Below are 25,248 nucleotides of genomic sequence, written 5' to 3'. Positions count from 1 at the left end.
TTCAAGAGACAAAATCACATAAAACTCAGTTCCAGATATGTCCACAAATCAGTACATATTGCAAACATATCATGTACAGAAATTATCTTAAGTGTGTGGGAAAAAGATTCAATAGTCTTAGATGAGCAGGACAGGTTCTATTTTTTTAAAGCCATTGTTACACTAGAGTAATCTCAGGAAGTCGGAAGAATCACAGAAACAGAGGATCACAGAATCATTTAGTTTGGAAAACACCTCTGAGATAATTGACTCCAATCTTTGGCCAATCACCACCTTGTCAACCTGATCATGATCAAGTGCCACAAATTTCTTAAACATCTCCAGAGACGGTGATTCCATCACCTCATGGGCAGTCTATTCCAATGTTTGACAACCCTTTCTGTGAAGAAATTCTTCCTGATGTAAGCCTGAATCTCTTCTGGCACAGCTTGAGGCTAACTCCCTTTGTCCTGTCTCTGCTTGTCTGAGAGATACAACCAACCCCTACATGGCTTACATCCTGTTGTGCCGGCAGCTGTAGAGAGTGATAAAGTCCCCCCTGAGCCTCCTTTTCTCCAGGACAAACACCCCCAGCTCCCTCAGCTGCTCCTCACAGCACTTGTGCCCCAGACCCTGCCCCAGCTCCATTGCCCTTCTCTGGGCTCTCTCCAGCCCCTCAGGGCCTTTCCTGCAGTGAGGGCCCAGCCCTGGACACAGCACTGGAGGTGTGGCCTCAGCAGGGCCCAGCACAGGGGGACAATCCCTGCCCTGGCCCTGCTGGCCACAGCATTGCTGATCCAGGCCAGGATGCCATTGGCCTTCTTGGCCCCCTGGGCACAGCCTGGCTCATGTCCAGCTGCTGTCACCAGCACCCCCAGCTCCTTTCCAGCCACTCTGCCCCAGCCTGTGGCACTGCCTGGGGTTGTTGTGACCCAAGGGCAGGACCTGGCACTTGGCCTTGTTGAACCTCACACCACTGGCCTCAGCCCATGATCCAGCCTGCCCAGATCCCTCTGCAGAGACTGTGAAATTCAGGACATCAACACTCCCACCCAGCTTAGTGGCATCTGCAAACTGACTGAGGGTGTCCTTGATTGCCTCATCCAGGCCATCAATAAAAATATTAAACATGACTGTTCCTAGCACTGAGCCCTGCAGAACACCACTGGTGACTGGCCGCAACTGGATGTGGCACTGCTCATCATTACTTTCTTGACACTGCCATCTAGGAAATTTTTACCCAGCAAAAAAAAAGCTTTTTACCCCTTGCATCTGTTCAAGCCATGGACTGCCAGCTTTTCCAGGAGAATGATGTGGGAAACAGTGTCAAAATCTTTACTGAAGTCCTGGTAGACAGCATCCAGAATCCTTCATTCATCCACCAGATGGGTCATTTGGTCATACAAGGAGATCAGGTTTGTCAGACAGAACCTGCCTGTCCACAGTCCGTGGTGGCTTGGGCTGATCACTTGGCTGTCCTGTGTGTACTCTGCAGTCTCACTCAAGATGATCTGTTCTGTAACCTTCTTGGGCACTGAGGTCAGGCTGACAGACTTGTAGTTCCTGTAATCCTGCCTCAGTCCGTTCTTGTGGGCTGGGTATCACACTTGCCAATTTGCCTAGTTAGACTGACCGAGGATGAGGGATGAAGAGTGTCTTGGCAAACTCTTCTGCCAGGATCCTTGGGTGAATCCCATCTGATCCCATTGACTTGTGGGTGTCTGAGTGGCACAGCAAGTCACTGACTACTTCCTCCAGGATTGCAGGGGTCTGCTCTGCTCCCCATGCCATGTCAAAGAGTTTAGGGGGGCTGCTTGCCCTGAAGATCACCAATCTTTCTGTTGAAGAATGAGGCAAAGGAGGCATCAAGTACCTCAGTCTGTTCCCCATCCTTGGTGACAAAGTTCTCCACCACATCCACTAAAGGATGAAGATTTTCCTTGGCTCTGCTTTGATTTTTGATGTATTCATAAAAACACTATTTATTTTCTTTCACAGCAGTAGCCAGATTGAGAGAAACATGAACAGAGGATAATGTCCAGAGATTTCAAATAATTTCTAGTAGGCAGCAAAGACATATCTTCTCTTTTTAGAAAAGAAGGAAAAAAAGAGATTATAATATGGTAAATATTATTTTCAAGAATGTTACTCCTGTGATGGACTGTTTAGATAAAATTCTGAGCTAAAGGCAAGAATGAATGAAAGGGGAGTACTTGGCAGAATCATGTCTATGGTTAATAGAGGTTTATGATCACTTGCAAATTGTGTGGTAGATGAACACTCTTCATTATAATAAATAAGTGCACAAGGTTATTCTACAGCTCCAGGGAACATACTGCTTATTTGGCTAGTTCTGGATAAATTTGATGCCTTTTTCTTAGACTGTTTTTAACTTGATGCAATTTTTCCTCTGTTCCTGCTGGGGGTGCAGGTATGTATGCATGTAGAACTAGCTCAGCTGGCACACCCTTCCTTATCTTCCAGCTTCCTGATGCTGCTTGGGGTGAGTCAGCAGGACAGCAAAGAAGGGAGCTGTAGATCAGACAGACACCAACTGCTCTGCCACTCATGAAACTTGGGCTCTCTTGTTTCTGCATGATGTAGAGAGTGAAGCAGGCGAATTTTATTTACAGAACTAACTCTTGATAGTTAGTTAGTTGACTTACTAACTTCCTATCAAGAGTTAGGTAGTAACTCTTGATAGTAAGTTAGTAAGTCAAGACTAACAAGTTGCAAATACCACCTTCTTGCATTTTTCTGTTATCTATGCTTACGCTTGGTCTCAGTCATTCTGTCTGCACTGAAACTGTCTTTCATTAATAGCTATGCCCAGTATGCGGCCTCAAGTTGTGCAAAACACAGTAAACTGTATTTCCTGCAGTTCATGTCAGAGAAAAACATATGAGGAGAGAGATATTTCTCTCATTCTGACATTTGCATTTTTCCCTTAATGAGAATTATCTGTGTGTATACTTGAAGGAGAAAATTGCAGAGATTAGCAGAAATTTAATCTTAAAAATAAATGATAATATAATGTTATAATGACAAATTCAATTTAGAAATAGAGATATGAAGAATAATTTCTGTATTTTTCATTCACATGAACAAGCAAAAAGAATAGGGGTTGAAAGAAGGGGGAGAAATTTCAGAAAATTCAGGAAATTATCTGCTTTAGAACTGTTCTTGTACATTCTTGCTTTGTAAGATGCAATTGCCCATGTAAAACAATTTGTTATGGACATATGGCAGTGGAAGAGCAGAAAACCCATGAGAAAAATTCTCTATGTCACCACAGGGATTGTTTGAAATGGCATAATGTTTAACACCTAAGAAAGCGGGAAGAAAATTAAAGAATTCTGACAAAACTGGAAAATGCATCATACTACCTATGCAGAATCATTAATTGTAGTTGCTAACTGTTTCTATATTTATGATAAGATAAAAAAATTTGTCTGAGGCTGTGAGAAGAGCATCTAACACAACCAAGCAACTCAAAAGACAGCTTTAAGCTGAACTCAGCTGACAACTCTCTACATGTTCATTTGTCCAAGATGTGAGATTAAATTTGTTACCTCAAAATTCAGATATGGGAAGGAACCAGTAGCTAACTAACATGTTCTCAACAACACAATCATTTAATAAAACAAAATGTGTTGACAGTTCTCAGGTGGCTCTTGGTTTAACTAACTGTTTTGACTGTCAGGCCCCACCTGGTAGACATTGCACTAAAGTGCTCAGGTTCCATTTTGGCAGCTCTGGTGTGGAGTAATTCCTGGACATGACAGATAAACTGGAGAAAGTGGCATCCTAAACTGCAAAAGCTGTTTTTTAGTGTTTAATGTCAAAGTCCCAATATCTTTTACTAGGGTCCTTACATCAACAGTATCACAGCAGCTCAGGTGATTTGTACGACTGATATTTCATTTGGATTTGGTCACTTACCATTGTACTTACACATACAGAGATCTGCTTCAGGGGTAAATAATTATTAATGAAGATAATAAGGGATGGAAAAATTTAACACATAACAGTTTTGATATACTTGCTCCAGATAACTTTTTATTTCTTTGCCTTATGGACATAACTACCCTAATTTAGTGCACATTTTAAAGAAATTAACTTAATTGCATTCAGTAAATCTCATATATGCTAGCACTATTTATAAGATACGTGAGACACTGGTAGCATTTGAACAAGCTCTTTTCTCATTGAATTCCATAAAAAATGGAGGTACTGAACACCTTTGAAAAGGAGAGTAGCAACTCAGTCACTAAGGGTCTTGTCTACGGGAACTTATAAAAATAAACCTCTTTATTGCATTATTTGAATCTTTCTTTTGCTACTGATCATTTAGGCCAATGCCATTCTTTTAACTCAGTGCTGTTGTGTTTACATCCTGCCCCACAGCATGCGAAAAATTATTAAAATATTTTTGGTTTGTATTGTGGCAACAGAATTTCACTGCAAGAGAAACTCCAGTACTATAGGACAAAAGGAAAACATAGTTTGAGGACAATGTTAAAAGGAAAACATAATTTGAGGACAACATTAAAGAAGAGCTAGGACTTGTTCAGGGAGGCAGAGGGAGCTCCTGGTTCCTAGAATTGTGGTGAACATTTACTGTATTCTTGGGAAGAATAAAAGATCATGGTCCTGGTGCCTGAACAAGAGTGGATCCATACCTTATATCCTGTTTATGTTCATAATACAGTAAAAAATGTAACCCAAGTGATATACTAAGTGACAGTAGATTGCAACTTACAGATTTAAACACACAGTTTTTAGAATGGCTAAAAACCTAGACAGAATATTTTACATCTTTCTGCTTTTGTAAGTTGCACTGATAAGTGATCATATTTATCCTCCAGTAGCTGGGAAAGCTGACTTCAAGTACTATTAAACAAGGATTATAAATAAAAATCTGCTTTAAAAAAAAGTTGACTTTGGCCTTTTATAGTTTTAGAAAGACTGTTAATAATCTAACTAGAGATTTTATAGAAACCAAACTAACATTTTTAATTATTTTGCAGGTATTTTTTTTTCTATTGAGTGAAATGCTGAAGTTCTGGTGAATAAGAACGAGAGCTTCTGCTGAAGTTCTGGAGATAACTATGCTGTGTGTGTTCACTTACAACTGCATGCAGCGTACTGCAGTTTCCCACCATAATGCCATCCATGATACAAATTTTCTCTGAAAAGGAAATTGTTTGTCTCTAGGGATTACAGTTCTTTTAACTGTCAAGAAGTTTAAAAAGCTTCCTAGATGAGAGCAGATGTTCACTTACAATTGAGGATGGCTGAATTTTGATGGATTAAAATGTGTATTTTTACCATTTTCTGAAGAGAAAAAACCAGCCCCAGACTGTGGGTATGTATGACTCTGTGTGCATGTGTACACTTTCACTGCTCTGCTCTCATTGACAAATCATAGGCTAGAAATAACAAAGCTCATCAGTGGCTTAGTTTTCACAAAATCTTTAGAACATTTGGACAAAAAACTTTGATAATTGAGGCGTTGTTGGTTTTTTTGGGGTTTTTTTATAAAATGTCCACAACATAGAATGATGAACTGGATCACTAACTTATTTTTATAATATGAAAAATATGAACATGTGATTCCTTCAATTTACTGCTACTTCAGTGGAAGAAGAAATTATGTAAAACACTGAGTTCCTTATAGCTAAGGATGATTTGCCTTCTGTATCCTCTTTCAAAACCTTACTTTTTTCCTTCGTTAATTTCCATGCTCTTTTTCTTTTCAAAGAGGCTTATTTCTTATGATTCATGATACTTAATGCTTAGATTTTATTTTTTACTTGACAGCAAAGCTTGTATGATCTCATGAACTTGAAGATAGCACACAAACTTGAACTATCTCAGGTTGTGCTAGCAGATCTTTGTTAAGCTACTTGGGATATATTAGTGTCAGGATATTCCAATGTAAATTTTATAAAATATGAAGCTAAATTTACTGGACTGCCTTTTTTGTCTCCCTAAAAGGCTCTCTGTCAAGGGGCACATTTTTCACTGTATTTCTTGATGCTCCAGCATTGCAAATATACAAAGGTTCTCTTGTTCTTTGTTTTCCTATGCATACAAATTTTATTTTTTTTTTTCCTATGAAGATGTGGACAAAATAGTCTTTATCTTTTATTAAGTGCAATTATTTTTACATACATGGTTATATTTTAGTATCTTCGGCAAATAACACCTCTTTCATTAATGCATATTTTATTGCATAACTCACACAAACTTTTCTTGACAGAAAATTTGAAATTCAGTCAACCTTTTAAAACTGAAAATCTGAGAACTTAAATCTTCAAATGGCACAGGAATCCTGCTTGCTTAATTCTGGTCCCAAAATTCATGTAATGGATGATTCAGATATTATGAGGTGGATAGTACACACACTCAAAAGAATATTTAATACTGCTTAGTCATGACTTTGAAACCATAGTATCTGCGTCCTGCCTTCCCAAAATTAGTAAGTTTTTTTCTGAAATTTTTCTCATTTTCTAATTTTTTAAAGAATGAAAAGTCTTTACTATTTTTCTTACTTTTCTCTACCTGTTTTCATAAAACTCTTAATAAATCCAACTTTTATATTACCAAGACATATTCAAAAAATAAAATTACTCATGCCAAAATCTTGAACTAATTAGATTTGAAGTTTCAGGCCAAATCAATAATAAAAATAGTCCATAATTTTTTAATGGAGTGTAATCTATTTTTAAATAGAAGAAAAAAATCTCTTTCTGGAGATTAATAACCATTTCTGGCTTGGATTTATATTTATTTCCTTCCATATAAAGAGCATTTGTTTGGTTATTAGCTAAATTGTCCTAAGAGAAAGAGAAAATGAGAGTTTTTCTGCCTAGTAAAAACCAAATTTGGTCTCATAAATGAAGATTCTGTCTTAAGAGATGTCTTGATCTTTTCAATGTTTCAGTAGAAGTGCTTGTCTCTGCACAAGAACCATCTCAGCTGATGTTCTTAGTATTTTTCTCATTCTGTTGTTGTTCATCTCTAACTTGTTATTGTACATGACAAAGATTGCACCTGAGCAGAAAGTGAATAAACCTTCCCAGTTGTCAAAGTCCAGAAGTGCAAGGATTACTTCTATGATGTAGTTATTATGGTCATCCAGGCAGGTGAAGTGAGAGATTGAATATGGGAGTAATGTAATTTGACAGCTCTTTTCATCTTATAAATTTAAGGGAGATGAAGAAGGTCCGGGGTGTAATGGTGGAGCCATGCCATCTTCACTAAAAGTATTGGGAGAGGTAAAATTCAAGGTGACAGTTTTAAAAATTGTGTCAATTAACTAGTAGACTTGACACAAAAATCATATGGATGGAAAAATACCTAAAAATACTATCATTTTAGGAAGAAGTCATTTTGATGCTTCAAGAAGATACAAATAATCTCAGAACAAGGTATTACATTGTTAATTAAGAAGAATGTTTCAAAGCAGAGTTATACAGAAGAGCAGAAAAATAAAAGTTGACATCAGGTGACATCACTGCTTGAAGTGAAATTTGACATTTGTTACAAACACTGTTTAAAGAATTCAGACATTTGCAGTCAGAACAGATACAGAAGTGGCCCATACTAGCACATTTTAAGAAAAGAAACCAGATAGTCTTGGAATGAAAGACTCCAGGGGAATTCTTTCCAATTTTCTAATTTAGGACAATGAAGATGTGCTGATTCAGGATGCCTGTGAATGTGGTATGAGACAGTAATGGTTATGGTAGGCCTAACACCAAATAGCTTGAAAACTAAAAGTCTGTAAGGGCCACAAAACAATTCCAAGAATATTTTTATCACCAGTTTTGGAAAAATACATTGAAATAGTAGAAGAAACTATTTTCTAGAATAGATTTCCATTAAATTTTCTTCTTCTTCAGTCAATTATGTGGCTTCTGTGATACTGTAAAATGTGAATAAGACTGCTTGCCTGTTCTGAATACTGGCAGGAAAATCCAGAGAAAGGTCTGTAAAGTCTTTCAATGCTGGAGTGATATCAACTATATCAAAGCAAGGATGGATGGATGGATGGATGGATGGATGGATGGATGGATGGATGGATGGATGGATGGACAGATACACACGTGTGTGGAAGGGTAAGTGTAAAACAGAAACTGAAAAGGGTTCAGTAGCCAACTGTGTGCACTTGTAGGTGTTACCTGGATGCTTGTGAGCAAAGTGACATGATTATTAAAAATTATTGAAACAGTGATAGAAAAACTCAGCATCACTGAAGGACTGTTATCTGTGAAAGCCATTAAGAACATTTCTTGATTACTGATAGTTGTTTGAGATGGGTAACAGAGAAGTAGCTTTTTGGGCTTCCATGTCACCAAGAGTACTTCAGCATGTCACTTGCTGAGTGTTTTCTTCAAAGAATTTTAGAAGGGTTAGCTAATGCATACAGCACCCTCAAACTAAGAAGTGAATGATGTGAATTTTAATTTGTTCAGGCAGCAGGGAATGACTTTCTAAGCTATAAGCTACTTAAATTATAGAGTTATCAAGACAGGCATGACCCTTGTTTTGATTGGTTGGGTTTTTGTTTGTTTGCAAGGTTGATGTAGGAAGGGTCCAATGTCTACAAGGAGTAAAGAAATAAAGGAATACACACGTGCCCCTCATGTTTTTAAATTGTCCTCACCAGTCCTAAGCCAGTGAGATGAAACATTTTTCCTATAACTAATCTAAACCTCCCCTGGCACAACTTGACTCTGTTTCCTTTTGTCCTGTTATTGGTTACATGGCAGAAGAGAGTGAACCCTCACCTGGCTACAGCCTCCTTTCTGTCAGATTCCAGGAGCAATAAGTTCTTCCTGAGCCTCATTTTGCAGTGTCTAAACATCTCCAGGTCCGTCATCTGTAACTCATAAGGCTTGTGGTCTGGTCCCTGTGTCCCTCCTCCAGGCTGTGTACGACATAGTTGTGTTCTGTCTTTACTGGATTGCTCAACCATGTACCAGTCCATCCCAATTCTGAAGAAGGGTCATCTGTTACATTTGGACCACTGTGTGCTGATATAAAATGGAAATTTGTGGTGACAATTCCATGGTCCAAATGCTGGTCTTTGAATCATCACAGCTCGGTCAGGTCCCAAAATATGTCTCTTGTGTACATGCAAGCAGGCACAGTGTGAATACACGGACTTAAAGCACAGCACTGTGGCCACCTCCTGTTCTCTGATACCATGTCCTCTTGACTAATCTGGAAGAGAAGCTACAGTGCTGTGTCATGGATCAGCCATGCCAGGATCCCTTCTGGAAGGTGTGTTGTCTAGCCACAGCTACAGAAAAACTCCCCCTCTCTAACTTGGTGCAGGACTTCCATGTGTTTTGGAAGCTGGATAAAGTGAATATAACTTCCAACACAGTTCAAAGAAACTAAAGGCTGTGTGAAAATTTATTTAAATAATAAGATGTTTTAAAAACTATTTAAATATACTTAGATTAAGACATTAACATGCTTTACTTTATATGTCAACATAAAAAACCTGTTGATTTTACCAGAGGAAAACTAAAAGAATTTGTTCATCATTTTGTCACAGGTCACGGGCTTCAGAATTTTCCAAAAACAGATAGTTCTGATCTGTTTCACATAAAAATCGTCAGAGACCTCAAAATATGTTTCATAGAGAGCATTTTATTATGAGCTCTGAGTACTCCTCTGTCATTGACAATTCTCAGTTGCTCTTCCTCAGGCAGAGATAACTGTCTAAAAGTATTTTAGTCCTTCCAAGAGTAGGGCACTTCACACTCTCATTAAAGATTCTTGATGAAGTGGAGAATTGAAACATGTTATTAACACTTTACGAATCAGATTAAGGAAAGAAATTCTACTTCTGCAGTCCCTTCCCTGTCATGGGAGTACATTGTATTGATTCAGAAATTACTCCAAAATGGGCACTTCAATTTTCTTTCAATCAGTTTACCAAATACTTATACATCAGTCAGAATTTGTAGGGGAAAAGTAAACCAAAAATTCAACTAACTTCTGCTTTACTAGTGTGCAGAAAGTAATTTGGTGTCCAAAACTATGAAAGGGGTAGAAGAAGAATTATCAACTATCATTAAAACTGTTTGCATCTTGTATTATAATGACTGAAATAAAATAGAAGAGGTATACAAATACAATTTAAAGACATTTGTCAGAATCCTACAACATTTGTGAAATAGGTAAAGGATAAGTGAGGATTGCTTAACGTGCGTGCCCTTTAGAATATAAATATATCTCTGTGAACACATATAGAAGTAAAGAAATCTCTGTAAGTGTGAAAAAAATTGCCTGAAAACATATGCTATGCAGCAACAGGAAATTGTTAGATATCATGTACATGTAAAGTTAATAGGGACTTTTAAGTAGGCAGAACACAATTATTTGCTTTGGAGTTCAGCCAGCAAACAGGAGCTAACTCCTTTGCTTTAAACCTAAATGAATGTGTGTAGGGATGGCTGTGGGTACAAAAGAAAGCTCTGCTGCAGGCTCAGTGCTAAGGCATATCACTTCCAGTAACCACTGATCAGGCAGATGGGTCACATCGCACCACCTCTCTGAGCTCTGTCTAGGTTTATTTTTAACTTGTTGCCAGCGTTTTGCACCACTGGGTACAGACAAAGGGGAAAAATCCTGACTATTAGTGCAGAGCATTTTTTCCTGGTGGGTATTTTGTAACTATCTTTGGTGACATGTGATAGGCTGTAATCCAGGGCTTTGGTGGGGTGGACAGTCTTAAGGGTAAAAAATTATTGTGAATTTTCACACTCAGCATTATGTTATTTCCAGGTTTTGGTTCTGAGTCTTAGGAGATTGGGAAAAGATAGAGGGAAAAAATTGTATTTCAAAATGACAAGAATTAATTTGACATTGTAAAGAAGATTTTTTTTTTTTCTTGGTTATGTGCTTCTACTGCACTTCCTGAACTCGTAAAAAGTTTTTGCTTTTGCTTTTTGAATATGTTTGGCTTGCATTTCGGATTTCAGCGGGTGACACGAAGGAAACAATACCGAGCATGGAATTGCATCAAGTCACATTTGACCTTCACATTATACATTCTTGTCAGTCAGTAATGTGTCGTGATCCTTTCCCACCCTGACATCTGCTCTAACTTCAAAAGATGAAAGCCATCTTAGGCTTCTAAGAGTTGTTTTACCTTCTCAGACAAACACTGTTGTATGTACTAGTATTTTCCATTTCCATGCTTGCTGCCATTTCCACAGAATTACATGGAAGTTGTCATTCTGATAAGAAATCCTACTCTTTTTCAATCTGTGGTCCCCTTGCATATGATTCATACCTCCATCTCTGGATACTTGAGATAATATCAACAAGACAGTGTGTAATGTCTCCTCTGCACAATTGTCTTATACCCCTCATGTTATAATTACGCTGCCATTTGTCATGAGGTGCAAGAATTATTTGATAGAAATATGTCCTACAGATGTTCTGTAAGTCTCCTTTCTTAATACACCTAGAGAGTATCTTTTTCAATACTCAGCCTCTGCTAATTTCTGTTCATTTCGGCATTTCCAGATCATGAGTTTTGCTCCCTGAGATTTAGAAAGACCTGTCACAAAGTTGTATTTTTCAGAAGAATATTCCCCTTACCATTCTGTCTTCTTCAGATCTGATCTCTGACTCTGAACTAAACCTTAAAACTCCTGGTCAATGGGTAAGTGGAAAATATTGGTTGGCAGGAGTAAGGGTAGTTTCCAGCAGCAGAGCATGGGCACATGACATGTCTTGAAAGAAATGAGTCAGACTTTCCTGTCAGACAAGCTCCCAGGGCTCACCTCTTTCTTTCATATATTCATGCTTTATGACATGCTTCTGTCCTTGAAGCTCCACGTAGCTGATAACTATGACAGGAGTTGCTTCCACCTGAGATATGCACAGAAAAGCTATTTTCTAATAAATATTGCTTCATCCTGCCATGAGCTCCTATTGCAATGAATATTGCAAAGCACCAGCCTTAGTGAACAAAGACGTTGAAAACAAAATTAAAGCTCACTTGTGCAATTCCCTTTGCTCTGTGTGCAGTTGCTACTTAATATCTGCCCACTGGTTCTTAACTTCAGTAAGAAGCACTACATCAAAATCATTATTTCTAGGTATGCCTACACCCACAAGATCTTTTTGTTAGTCATCATTTGTTAGCCAGGTTCAGGCGGAGCGTTGTTTGGCCACTGTTGAGCACCCTCTTTGGCTCTGAGCAGGATACCATCAGTACAATTATCCCATTTTCGGAGGAAATAAAATAGTTACATGCAAAACAGGGTGCTAATTTATTTACCTTACAGTCCACAAGAACTTTGCTTTGCCTTCAAAGGAAACAGAATGCTATCTATGCATCCCAGAGCAACACTTTATAAAGAGTTACAATCTTTTCCTGCTCCTTGAAAAAGGAAAAGGGAAAGGGAGCTGAAAACAAAAAGAGAGGAAAAGAAGTGGTTTCCTAGATGGAACCCTTGGCTCTTGAAACTGCCTTAGTCTTGCCTGCTAGTAAATAGGGTAACAAGATATAGATATAGACTTTTCCAAGTTTTGGTGTTTCATTGATAAGCTGACTGAGACAGCTATTGCTGGTCTAAGGAATATATAGACTGCTGCAAAATCCTTCTCCAGATTTTTACCCTGGTCCATGGGGTTTGGATCAGGCCTTCAAAGACTACATATGCAAAAGGCATTTTTTTTTGGCATCTTACATTGTTTTCCTACTTAGTGACGAATTTTCAGAAACGAAGGATTAAAGATTAGGAACAAAGCTCAGGAAAAATGGATTGTACAGATGACAGGGATTGCAAATCATGTCAGTGTGTGCCAGAAAGCTCCTTACAGCTCTCACATAAGCTACAGAGATACAGCCTGAATCTCCAGGAAGCAAACATTCCCTGCCACAATTTTAAAAAGAGGCACTTACCAAGCCTATGTATTGTTCAGGCACTACAAATACTTCTATTTTTTCCTTGATTTCTAGAAATATATTTTGTTCATGCTATATTAGAATGACAATGACATCTAAGTCAAGGCTAAACCCACAGCAGAGTGATGAGCATCCTGTCTGAATGTGGCGTACAAGCATAACCATAGCACAAAGCACCATTTTATCTTTGTTTGGCCCCTGCATGTTTGCTGTAATCATCCAGCAATGCTACATACAACATTAAAAAAAAAAAAAAAAAGGTAAAAATCCCCCACTTGTAGATTGGAATGTCGCATTAAAAAGAAAATTAAAAATTAAAAAAAATTTAAAAATTGAACACTTCTATGGGTTGTACATTTTCTACACATACGTGCAGGGAAGCAGGCACCAGACATTGAATAGACAGTTTGATATTTAATCAGAATACAGCTATTTAGGTATTTTCTTGGTCTGTCTCTGGATTTTTCATTAAAAATACGTGGTTAGCAGCAGCCAACCTGATTTGCATGTGTGTGTGTGTGTCTGATTTGTTCACCGCTATGCCTCCTGTGTCCTACATCTTAATCACATCCAGGCACCCGCCCCATTACATTACCAGAAGGGAAGTGATGGACATCCCTTGACTCTCTTCATGACCCTCTGATAATCCTGTTTCACACACAGGCTCCCTGCTGTATGAAACACAAAAGCTGCCACTGTAGTTCTTTACTTCCAGTCGATATTCTGACAGACTTGATCTAGCAAATTAGTATGCCGTGGTAGGGGCACGACAAAAGACCCTTTTGACACACTCTGAATCGATACAAAGGCCAACAGAGAGCCATTTCACCGTAGTTCTGTTATTTTTCCCCTTTTGATGACCCTTCTTCTTCTTCTCTTTTTTTTAGCTTGTATGACCTTGTCAGATTTAAAAACATAACGTTAGAAAAGTCATCCTTGGACAGGAGAAGAAAAATCTAAACATGCAGAAATGCAAGAATACCAATGTAAAATTACAATACAGCTGGATCAGAGGAATACAGATTTTCTTGTGTGAATTTGTCCTTCAAACTACTGAAATCCCTACATGAGTCCAATGTCAGAGTACAGAATTAAACACTGTTCTAGCCATGAATGCTGTGCTACATCTGTTTATTCCTTCTTTTTAAAAAAATATTAATCTGTTCAGCATTTTAAAAAAGTATATCTTAGTCCTATTTCTTGGTATGAAGAATCCTGCAGCAGAATCAAGTATTTTACAAGATTGTAGTCACATTTACTTAATTTCTAAGGGCTTATGCTGTGAAATTGAAGTGAATTTATGCTGATATTTATCATAAAATACAAAGAATAATACATTTTTGTATGTGATGTTGTTATTAAAAAATTATTAGGAGCAGCTTAATCTATACCTGGAGGTTAATCTGCAGGTATTTTGCTTGTTCAAGATTATTATGTATACATAGAGAAACTACAGACTTAATTGAATTGCATTTGTAAACAATATTTCTGTGTGTATTTGTCTATTTCTTCAAGAATTATTCATTTCAGAATTATTCATTTTCAGAGTCACTGTAATTTTAAATTTACACCTTTTCAGTTTACACCTTTACCAATATAATTTCTTTTATTCTGGCAAAATCTGTGTAACAGATTTACATTTCAGTCTTTAGGAAGCATACATGAATGAGGATGACAACTATTTATCTCATAATTGGTACTTATGTGTTACTATATCCAGCTACATGTAAACACTATAACTTTCCCTTATAGTTTTAAAGATATAATTATGTCATAATAAAGCCTAATTCTTGTAATTTGCTTGCTTTTTTATTGTTCTGAACGTACGATATCTCCTCTTTAATGAAACATAAGTACTCAGATAATCCATATTTTCTGTCTCATAGTAACAAACTTGAAAACACCTACTCAAACTCACTTTCCAAACCTAATCTTCGAATTTTAAGTTTTCAGGCTGAAAGCAAACTTAAGTCAATAAAAAATGAGACATTCCCAGCTTCAGAAAGCACTTTGCTGTAACTCACAAAGAAGCATTTTCCAAAAATACAGGTGCACAAATTACTTGTGGTATTTGCTGTACAGTATGTACATTTGACCTCTGCCGCACTCCAGCATTTTTCAACACATAAACCTTGTTCTCTCAAATAGAACTACTATATAAACACAAGGGATAAAGCATATTGTGTAAGAAATTCAGGCCACTTCAGACAACTCAGCTTGATAACAGAGGCAAAATTACACTAGCTGTTCCAATTCCTCTAGCAGTTTTATCTAGCCTAAGATTACCAGACTCAACCCCCTTCTGCAAAGCCCACAAAGCACAGGGTGACACACTGGGTGAGATACCCGTGGCCCACAAAAAACTTTTACCTTTTACACCAGCTGTGATTCACACTGAAAGGACATTAGGAAGCACCTCACATTTCACTAAGACAGAGAACACTGTCCCAAGATAAATATAATACAAGTTTGTATGAAGCAAAAACTCCATTAATCTTATCATGGTATGCATATGCACATGATCTTTTTGAAGCTCACGTTTGCAGAGCAATAGGTTGCATTACTACTCCTAGGAATTAAGACAGAACACTGTTACTATGTACAGCCCTTCTCTGACATGTATTAATATTCTTCCTTCTGGGAAAAAAAGCCTACAGTGTATGGCAATTATTTTAAAAGAGTTTGGGCTAACAGGCTGCAGCATAGCTTCATACCCAAAGCAGAAATGGACATCTTGCCAATAGCCTCCTCTTTTATATAATTAAGTTGTTTCTTCTCTTCCCCCATTTGACAGTAAACTAAAACAAATATAATAATCCTCCAGTTTGGTATATAAAATGCGGCATGGCTGGCATGTGTCTTAAATAAAACCTCTACTAGTACAACTTAATAATTAGTTTTAGTAATCTTGGTTTGCAGATATGACCACCTCACTCTGAGGCTTACAACATGACAGGTTCAGTACTGGAGGCTGCAAGGTCTGGCAGGAGAGAAGGAAGAATAGCAAAAGGAGGAGGGTTTTTCCCTGGCATCACTTCTTTCTAGTCACACACTCTAGTGCACTTTTCACTGCATAAAGCTGATAAAGGACTGGCTACCACCTCTCCTTTGCTCTCTGGTTAACCATCTTCCTTAAAATCTGCCTTCAGTGGGGTATGCTCTCAGGGGAATTAGTTCTATCCTGATATCTAGATTTTTTGTTCCAAATTATTCCATTAGATATCATTCTTTCTCACTGTAACTGGTGTTAACCTGTACTCCTAACATCCTATAACTATATACCAGGACATTGCCTGACATTTGTCCTATGTTTGTGTATCCTCCTGAGCTCACCCTGCTCCAGAACACTAAACCCTGGACACTTTTTTAAGCAATGAATTTATATCAGTAATAATACCCTTTAGGTCTGTCTTTGGTGAATTATATCATTCCAACCTCTTCCTCCTCCTTCAGACAGGACAGTGTGATGTCTTCTGCCTGTGAGGTGGGACTAAATACCCAGTCATCCAGAAGACTAAGACAAGATGCAGAGGTGTGAGTTCTTCCTAGCAAATCAAGTCAGCTGGGTGCAAAAGGAGCACCAGTCTTGGGTTTTCCAACAAACTTTTAGGAGAAAAAGGATGCAATAATGCAAAGAGTCAACATCAGGCTCTGGAGGAAGAGGCATTGTCTGTACAAAGACTAAATCTCATTGTTTTAAAGATTATGTTGAGTTTCTGTTTGCAAATTGATCAATGCATTCCTTCCTTTTTTTAAGTGTCTGAAATTCTTCGTAAAAGCATAAAATATAGTAGCTAGATGTGTTCAACAAAGAAGGGTACAGCAACAGTATTAGCTTAAAAACATCCAGAATCTTTTTCTGAAACTAATACCAGCTGATGTGGAATAGGAAATCAAAAGTTCAATCCTCCTGTTCACAGGAATAGAAAGGTAACAGCCAGTCTGTTTTTGGGAAAGTTGTGTGGCCACTGTTTCTGTATCAGGGAATTGTTGGGTTTCTTGTCATAAGCCATAAGAGGGACCCTTGAAACATATTACTAACACAGGTACTGCTGGATTCCTGTGCCTGTGAGTACTCTTAGGCACTGTTTAATGGCATAGATATCAACTTCTGCACCTAAAACTCAACTGACCCTCGTCTTTTCCACTTCACATAACACTTCCCAGGTGGCTCTCAGGGTCTATTCTTCCATGTTTCAGAATAAAAAACAGAAAATCTGGCTGGTTAAAAATGCATCTGTAGGTTTTACTGTGATTTAACAGGAATTTCACTTCTCAGCATCTCCACTCATTTCAGGACAGTCAGTTTTAATTTGTGTTCGCTTGAAATCAGAATCAGCCCACTATGCATTGACTAAACCTACCATGTGGACATCAATTTTTAACTTCTGCCAGGCAAACGTAGACAGTATTTTGGGGTTTTTCTTCTCTCAGAATAGTCCTTGACCTCACAGAGTGCTTCATCAAAGTAAAGGTAGATGGATTCAATGCAGACGGATAGATGGATAAAAGTGAAATCTTTAATTTCAGATACTGGATAAAGACAATATGGTGTGCCATTCACCCACATATGTATTTTCAAATTGGTGTTAGTTCTTTGTACTTACTCTTTGCCTCACCTATTATACATTACTACAATTGCCCATCTGCATGTTTATATTGGACTTCTATCTGCCTCTTCTAAGCACATCGCAGTTCACCTTCAGCATCATGCCTGCAAAGGAGAAAGAGAAATCTCTCCAGCTTAAATCTTTCCCTTCTTGCAAGAGTTTTTCCTACAGCTTCAGCAAATGAATCATGATGTTTGTTTTATTCTAATCCAAGAATCTCAAGCAACTGACACAGTGTGTAGCCAACTAAATGTCAGCCTCTATTAATAGGAACATGTAAACATAATCCAATATTTAAAAAACAAGCACTCAAGAACTGGTGTCTTGCTGTACCTCTAGAATCAGCTCCTCAGCTGGCATGAATCCACATGGTGGAAGCACTAAACTCTGCTGCATTATGTGTCTGTCTACGAGGATGGCTAAATTCAATTTTCTAATTGACAGTAGACCCAGTGTGCTTCACTAGAGCATGCAGATGAAAGCCTCAGGCTGGACAGATGAAAGCAGGAAGATGTACGGTCAAAGCATCTTTAAAAAGATAGTGTTTAGTCCCTTCTGCCAATCACTGTGTGTGAGATCTGGGAAAATGAAAGGATGAAATAGAACGTCGTATAGCAAGGAAAGGAAAGGTAAGGAAACAGTGAGGATTTCTTTAGCTTACTCAAGGACTCTTGGATGTTTTTTCATCACTTATTCTTCAGCTGCATCCTTGCCATTACCTACTTGTATCAGACCAGTCGGGATATTGGTTGCAAGACGCTTCTGACATTAATGCTCTACCCTATAATAAGATGAGAAAATCTCTACCACTCTAGAGAAATAGTTGAGTTCCACCAAGAAACGTCTGGAGTCAGCATGTAATTTTTCCCCTACATTTAAAAAACCCATACCATTTGGCTGGTTGAATTTGCACTGATTTATATTGTCCCTGTGCCAAACATCCTATCAGACTCCTCTCACCACTGAATGGCCACAGGTTACAGCATTTGAAGGGAACATCAATAAAAATCTATCTGTGAACAAAGTTTGGAAAGAAAACTCTAAAGCTGAAGATAAATGTAAAGAAAGGAAGAAGATTTCAGGTATAAACCTGTCTGGTGAAATTAAATATTTTTTAAAGGATGAAATGAAAAAAATGCCATTCTCCCTTCACAAAGTCTTCTCAGTTTCTATCAAATGTCTGCACCCTACTCTCCCTTCAACAAAGTGAAAGCAAATATGCAACAGGCTTCATGTTCGTTATATCTTAAAGAGTAATAAGAGAGAGAGAGAGACATCAAAGATTTGTTTCCATGCCCTCAAAAACAGATGAGAAAATAAATAAATAAATAAATAAATAAATAAATAAATAAATAAATAAATAAATAAATAAATAAATAACCTTGTGGCAGTTTTCAGGAAAAAATAAACAAATCAACATTTCTTGCAGGTCACCTTTGAAACTTCAGGCTGCCTTTTGTACTGAATTGTTCTTATATTCGCTTACTAATCTCCTCACATATTACAGATTTCACAAGTGACTTGTGATGCTGAATTGCTATAGCTATTTGTACAATTCCCATGTTATTCATTATTTGCCCGTTTGCTTTACCCAAATTGGAGAGAATGCACTTTTAAAGTAGCTGTCAAAGTGTGACTCATCTGGAAAGTCAGTAATTACTTTTCATAAAGTAATATGCCAGAGCACACAGAACTCATAAGAATTGCCCAAGGTATTGGGATACATGAACACAGATTTCTACCTACCATTTTTCACAGTTCAAGTAATAGCAAAAACCCCTTTAAAACATAGAATCAAATGCATAAATTCACCCCATAGGTGCAAAAGGAAAAATACATTTTTCAGAACATATATATATATGTATTTCTAAAAGGGCTTTTAAGGAAATATTGAAGGAAAAAAACCTCTACACTTTTAAGAATATTTTGAAGTGTATAACAGTAAAATAATTTCCTAAACCTTTCTCTCCTTTAATTTTAGAACTACAACTAAACTGTATTAGAAAAATATCTGCTTGTTTCTGTGTGAAGACAAATATGACAATAATTTGGACAGAGATTTAATAGCTTTATTCCTAATCTTTCATCTAAAACATTCACAGTTTCCCTTTATAACACCTTCTTAGCTCTACAGTTCAGCCATAGACCATAAAGCACTAGAGCATGTATCACAGGGGAGGTACACTGCCTTGTTTGCAAGAGGAAATAACAAACTAACGAGTCTTTTCTCCTCCTCTGTGCCCTTAAGCACAACTTTATGATAGCGGTGGTAACCCATTCCCATACTTGTTTTTACAAATAAATAGCAAATAAAATACTTGTGTTTACTCTCTACGAAAAATGAATATTTTCATTAATAACTTGATCCAAATACCAAACAAATAACATTTTGCCTCAGTGGACTGTCAATGGCAAAGTGGACCTGTTCAGCTACGCTTTTGTTGTGACACGTAATAGGCATCACAGGGGGAAGTGTTAATGGGTATTTAAGGGGACATGACAACCCCATTAACTTCCCTGATAAATCTGCCCTGGAGTAAATGACTATCCTTGCCATGGAGATTTCACTGCTGAGAACAACAGCAGAAGAAATGGAAAAAGAAAGTTGTGAACAGGGACAACAGTATCAGTGAAGGTTATGATAAATCAGAGATTCTGATTGAAAGATGTGGAAAGCCCACTGGAAAACTGCAGCTTTTAATTCTTTACCTTTTAAAATGAACTGAAAAATTTTGGCTGTGAAATGGTGCAAACTTCTCATCATTTATGTAAGCATGATTTTCCTCTTTGAATTTTTTCTTAAAGAGAATCTCTTTTGATTATATTCTTAAGCATGTAACGTGGAAAATTTTTAAAATACAACAAATGGCCAAGTACTTTCCAAATTCTTAATTTTCTTTTATTCACCTCCACTATGCTAAATATCTTTAAATGTCTTTGTATTTGTTTGTATAATCATACAGCTTTTATTTCCCAGAAGATGATCTTTCACGCCTCTGGGCAGTGTGTCTGTTCATTTATCTACACGTATGCTTCTGATCTTTAAATCTCTGCCTATCACTTGCCTATATTGCTTCTTTTCTTCTTCCTCTCTGTCCTTGAGCAATCAGGTCAATAGCTACAGCCAAACTTGGCAGCTGTTAGAGCAAGATGTCAAATGTTGAAATATATATTCTTCCTGCAATGGCACCATGGCCTGTGGCTAGTCCTTTGTGTGGATTCACTGCCAGCAATGTGGCTGTGCTCAGTGCTGACTGCTCGCGGGTGTAGAACTGCCTGTAGGGTTATATCAAAGTCATACTCTTATGTAGCTGACTATGAGGCTTTCACTCCTTAGATGGCATAATTTTCTGGCACTGATTTAGCTGCATGATATTTTCTTGCATCTATTTTTATGCGGTGTGCCAAACCATCTCAGAACCCCATCAACTTATCTCTTTGAATTAGTCTTGCATTATTACATTCCCTTCTAGTACAAAAAATGTTCTAAAACCTGGAATGATATAAATAAAACTAGGGCAATAAAGAAGCTCATTTTTAAAATCTCATTTTAAGAAAATGTATATGTGTACTTCTGAGCTTTAGCCACTGTCTTCAGAGAGATGCCCAATCCTTTTGTTCAAGTATTTTTGACTTTGATGTACAATAAAGCAGCCAATATTGCTTGCTTTAGTCATTCAAAAATGATTTATTCGTCCAGATTTCTGTACTAAGATGCACAAAGTCTAAACCTCATTTATTAACCTTCTAGGAGCAAAATTATGTTTGAAGTGCCATAAATACCTCCAGAAGCATATTAATTATTATTGGCAATAATCTTCACAGAAGGCATTGAAATTTTTACTAAAATCCACTCCATTTATTCACAGAACCTAAAAAAAGATCACATTATTTTCCCTCAAAATATTTCAGCAAGGATGTGAAAACTAACAGGGCAACAGTTTGTCTGAATTGTGTTCAGAAAAATTTTTGTTTGGAAATGTCTTTGTGCAGGGATCTATTTGCTGACTGAAAACATCAAAGAGCTCGGCCAGAGAATCAGAGGAAGAGCAGTCACATGGTGCAGACTATAGCTGGGGCACTTGAAGTGCACTAGAGATAGAAGGTGGCACTTCTAAAGTAAAAAAAAAAAGGCAGAAAATCTGTTAGTGTGTCCAAAGATTTTTTTTCATTGGTGTCATGCTTGTAACACATGCATGAGCATGAGTACAGTAATCCTGTGTGTAGACCCAAAAATAATTTGGACAAAATTACATTGTTCTTTTGTTCTGATGCCAGAGTTTCTTTCTTATCAAGACAAAGGTTTTAAGGAATAAAATTACACATTTTCCTCTTTAAGGAACACTTGAAAAATCCATTTTTAGGATCTATAACAATAGGACATACAGATAATGCTATAGAACGTACACAGACAGAGCATGACATGGTCTAGATTGGGTGTTATAAACAACTCTGCTGGTCCCAATGCTGAAGTTTTCTTTTCAGGAAAATACGTCTTCATGGAAATTAACACTTGAGAGGAATGCATAAGCGAAACAATGGTCTGAAAGATTAAGCATGAAAATAGGTGAGCTAGAGAGCTGGTTAGCATACTTCAGTCCAGTCCTCTTACAAAAATTTCTTTCTTAAAAATTATTTTCTTGGACAAAAATGTCTGCATGCAAGTAGTTATCAGTCATAAGACTGTTGGTCACCTCAGAAAGATTTGTTATAACATAGTAATTGGACACATGAATACAGAATATAAATCCAAACCCCGGTGTACAACTTTTAGATAGAATTTCTGTTGGCAAACCCTTTCTTCAGCATCAGTTTTGAAATTACAGCTCTGAAAATGAAATCTCACTGTAGTTATCTGTTCACTCCTTGCTCTCTTGGGAAAGAAGTTTTCAAAAACTGAATGAGGGATGTACGGCTGGCAGCAGTCTTCCTTCCCACTGAGCAGGTGTCTATCTTCTGGATTCACCTGGCAGACAGAGAGGTTTAGCCTTGCATTCTCTTTCCCCTTACTATGTCCCAATCTCTTAAAGACCACAAACTACAGGGGAAAAAGGAAGACTCAATGAAATACTCAATTACTGTATTTGGAGAAACTTCATTTGTGGATGCAGACATTACTAGGAAATATCATAATCAGAAAGATAAATCAGTAAAAAGAAAGATTGAAAAGTTTGCTTCTACTTTGGTAAAATTCATAGCTCACTATGTAGACCATAATTTTTATTATTCAGACATTTTTATCCATTTCAGTAATTTGAACTAATGAGAAGCTTTGATGAAGAAAGTTGCATTATATTCTGCCCCACTCTAGTAAATTCAGCCAAGTATTCTGTGAATCCTATTTATGTACTCCACAATGCATCACAAAATTAGTGCATGTATTTTTTTATAATTATTTATACATATATTTGGTTCTGCTCTGAAGTATCAATGTTTCCCCCATGGGCAATTTCACTCAGTCAAAATTTAGCCTGTTGTTCCTTTGTCCTTTCAAAGGTCTGTGTGTATCTGTATGCTGAACTTACTTTATACACCCAATTAATAGGGCAACAGAGAAAAACAAATGTCCAACAAATTCATTATTAATATATTCATTTAACATCCACACGAACTTTAAAACTGCTGAAATCAACTAATTTCAAAATAAAATTCAAAATATACCAGAGAATAGTTATATTCTCTTCTAGAAGCAAAAAAATTAGCATGGGCATTTTTATATTTCATCTCAGAATGGGATCTGACCTAGATTTAAACTCTTATCTCCAGAGATGAAAGATCTCCACATTAATCTACTGTTGCTTGAACATGTGGCTTTACATATATCAAGAGGGGGGCAGCTCATGAAGTTGAACTTCAGCTGCTTATCTTTTGTTCTTCACTAGAGCAGGGCAGTGAAATGATCCCTCTCCATTCTCATCCCCTCCCCCAAAACAGGAAAAGAAAAAGAAAAAAGCTTTAATCCTCTCTGGTACAAATTTCCCTAATATTCAATAATCACTCCCTGTCTCCTTCCCTGTGGGAGACGTCTGGTAGCATCTGTGCCAGCATATGTTAGACATCTCTGAGTGGGTCACTACCTCATTTTGTCACCGACTCCTCTATCACCTAGAGAGACAGCAACATCCCTCCACAACACAGTACTCCACAAGACACAGCACTGTCATGTCTCTCTCAATAAACTTGGTTCAGTACACTTTAGCCCATTCTCTGTACACTTTAACCCACTAACTGTGGTTAACCCACTCTTAACTGAATGCTTTTCATAGTGGCATTAATATCAGTGAAAGGAGCATTATCATGTGTATTGCTTTAAAATGAGCCCTCTGATGATAATTTCAGACCTGTACCTGAGAGGACAGGAAGGAAAAGAATAGGTCCTTAGAGGTCACCTAATATGCTTTAAATGCTTTGAATAATACATAGGTAATTTGCAAATAGGTGATATTTCAAATCTCACTTCTGATTCATTTCTATGGCAATAGATTTTATAAATGGCCATGAAAATGTCTGCTTTTTCTTTCCTTAATTCAACAAAATTAGATGGAAACATCTGGCTGCATTAGCTCTCAGAAGTTGTCTGTGAGTTTTCTTTTTCAGTTTGTGGTGCAATGATGTATTGTAGGGCTGTTTTCAGCAGAGGTGCCATTTCTGAAGTGTGCACTGAGGTTCTTTCCAAGCTAATGACTCTTACATCTGCTCTTCATTTCAGTCCTGCCTCTTTTATTCTGTAATCATGGCTGATCCTCAGAAAATTTCCAACATAATTTTCTGGAATCTAATCTAAAAATAATAAATAAGCCCATTTTTAAAGCCTCAAAATAGTCAACCTGTTGTTATGATTATTTTCTCATTATTTCTGATATTTAACTGAGGCAGCATAGGAAAACCTGATGTTGTCTGATAATATGGTATAACAGAACAGGCTTTTTTTCCCGCTGATTTTCTTTCCAAACTCCTAAAAACTACTAAGTGAAGAGCCTGTTAAACTTTTATGAAAGTCAGTTTAATTTTCTGTGGACTTAAATCACAGCTAAAAGAATACTAAATAACTTCTGAAGTGTTTTCCTCCAGGTTTAGATCCTGATTCAAAGTGATGCGAAACAAATAGATGTATCTTGATCCTCTACTTTATAAGCATCGCTAAGCTAATTTAAAATTTTACTTTTCACACTAGGCAGAAAAAATGTCATATAACTGAATAAGGAATTCAACAGTCAGTTCAGCTTTGTCACACATAATATTGAAAAGGGTTTCTCTAGGCTGGTTTACCTAGAACTGTAATATTTTCTAAAATGGGGGTTTCTAGACCTTGAAATATAATTTCCTAATTAGAAAAATGAAACTAAATACACCTACTCTGAAGCCATACCATATGTTGCTAAAGTTCCATCCGCTTCATATATCATCAGTGCCCTTCTCGGTCATTTGAGCAAATTATCTGGCAGATAAAGAAATGGTGATGTAGAGAACTCAGCTCTTTTCTATACAATGATGCAGTATAAAAGGGCCTATCAATTTTTTTGAATCCTAAAAACTCCTCTGATGTACAGACATGATAATTAGCAAGAAATTTTTGAAGTGCATTATGTTTACCCTATTTGGTATAAATATAATCAATCATTATTATTATAATAAGGGGGGGGGGGGCATTGTAACACTTTCTTCCCCTCTGAAATCTTCAGATTACTAAATGTGTATTAGGAGACTAGACAT

Source organism: Ammospiza nelsoni, chromosome Z (assembly GCF_027579445.1).
Source record: "Ammospiza nelsoni isolate bAmmNel1 chromosome Z, bAmmNel1.pri, whole genome shotgun sequence".
NCBI lineage: Eukaryota > Metazoa > Chordata > Aves > Passeriformes > Passerellidae > Ammospiza > Ammospiza nelsoni.
This window is presented reverse-complemented; position numbering follows the sequence as displayed.